Source organism: Manacus vitellinus, unplaced genomic scaffold (assembly GCF_001715985.3).
Source record: "Manacus vitellinus isolate BGI_N305 unplaced genomic scaffold, ASM171598v3 scaffold_35_pilon, whole genome shotgun sequence".
Lineage (NCBI taxonomy): Eukaryota > Metazoa > Chordata > Aves > Passeriformes > Pipridae > Manacus > Manacus vitellinus.
The window spans coordinates 4,552,779-4,554,891 of NW_021940498.1; positions in this window are offsets into that span (position 1 = coordinate 4,552,779).

Sequence of the window (2,113 nt, forward strand, 5' to 3'; positions counted from 1 at the left end):
ATCCACACGGATATGTGAGCTGCTTTCACTGGAGATAGCTTTGTGCTGCCAGTCAATAGATACTTCCCCCCCTCTATTATAATAAGTATTATATTCAACAAACAAATCTATTTTACAAATCCTAACAGCTACTGAGCTCAAAGTATCTAAATTCAGCAAGGCTCGAAAAGACATCAAAATGCCACTGTGTATCCAGTTGAGCATCTATTTAAATACTTTGCTACACCGAGGCAAAATCTCGATTATGTAACCTCGGATAATGACAAAAATCCCTTCCTTGTGTCATTCTGCAGCATACCAGGGGAATTGAAGCTGGTACCCTCTGCAATCTGGGGAGGCAGATGCAAACCTCCACTCTCTGTGGTGCGCTGTGTTGGCAAGGAACACATAAACCGGCTGGGGAGGAAGCAAAGCCACTCCTTGGGATAGGAAGCCTCAGGATAAGGGGAAATATTAACGTTATCACTCCTCTGAGCCACTTCAGTCCTTATCTGTGGCCACACTACAAACCCTGGGTATCTCTGACAAACTGCTGCCACTCAAAGAACGTGTCCCAGACCAGCAACTGGCAGAATTCAGCCCCTCTGGGACCTGATTTGCCTGGGATTTTAGGGCAGCTGGCACCTTCTCTCTCAAGTTACACTTTTAACCCACCAACAGACTGTCTGTTGCTTTTAAGCCCAAATCGACTCCCCAGCAAATTCCTTGCTCCTGATTTTGACCAGTCATTTTCACAAGGCTTGGTGTGCTATAGGTGCTGGGGGAGCGAGAGAACATTAATGATTAAAAATATAAATAATCCTAATATAAATACCAGAAATTACACTGGTCCCGGAACACCTTGCAAGTGACAGTTTAAGTAAACTTACAGTATTGTTGCAGGGTGAAAACAGCAATGGGAAACGAAAGCATTTGCAAAGCAAAGAGGCTGATATTGCTGTCACTGAGCAGTTCCCAGAGCAGCTTTGGGCAAAAGTTCCTGTGCTGGAGGATCTCAACACTGGGGATTAATTAGCAAGGCTTGTGCAGGCAAATAAAGCCAGCAAGCAATCAAGGGAAAGAAAAGATGGCTCAGACCCTCTCACTCTTAACCCCTTCATGGTGATGTGACTGTTTCAGAGTGAAACCTGATGGAAAACCTACGGAAACCATCATTCTTTGAGTCAGGACCATAAAAAGATTCCAGCGAAATTGGGAAAATGCAATGGGAATTGGGTCTGGTAAACTCCTGATGTTGTTGTAGATGTCATTAACTTTAATTTGCAGAAAGTGAACCTTCAGGGAGGAGCTGGGATACAAACCCTGAAAACGGGTTCTGTGGGATTAACCTGGTGTCCATTTAGTTCTGATACATGGGTTATCCCAACAACAGCGGGGCTGTGAGGCTTGCAAGGGAATGTCACAGTGAAAACAGCCAGGAAAGCATTTCAGACCTCAAATATTCTCTTGGGAACAAATGTTAAACGGAGGGAAATGTTTGGAAGTGCACTGTCACACTTCAACAGGGCAATCAGACAATAAAGGCATCCTGACTCGCACCCTGGGAAGGAGACAGGCAGCTCATGTCCAGAAACACACAGAATGGGTTGCTTTAATAATTTAATTTAATTTAATAATTTTCAGTATTATTACACCATATTTTTATTTTTACGCCACTTATTTTTATTATTATTATTACACTGTATATTTTCAGTGTTATTACGGATGATAATAATAATAATGGAACACAAACACCCCCAGGGGCATTTAAGCAAAGCCTGGACGTGGACACTGACATTGGAATGGGCTGCCCAGGGAAGCGGCGGATTTGCCGTCCCTGGAGGTTTTTAAGATGAGACTGGATGTGGCACTGCGTGCCATGGTCTGGGAACCACGGCGGGGTTGGATCAAGGGTTGAACTCGATGACCTCGGAGGTCTCTTCCAACCCGGTTGATTCCACGATTCCATGACGCTCAGTGGCACAGTTTAGTTGACAGGGAGGTGTTTCGGTCACGGGTCGGACTCGATGGCCTCAGAGGTCTTTTCCAAGCTCAGTGATCCCGCGATTCTGGGTGTGAAAGAGGGGCAAACCCCGCCGGAGCGCTGCCCGGACCCGACCCGGCCCTACTCCGC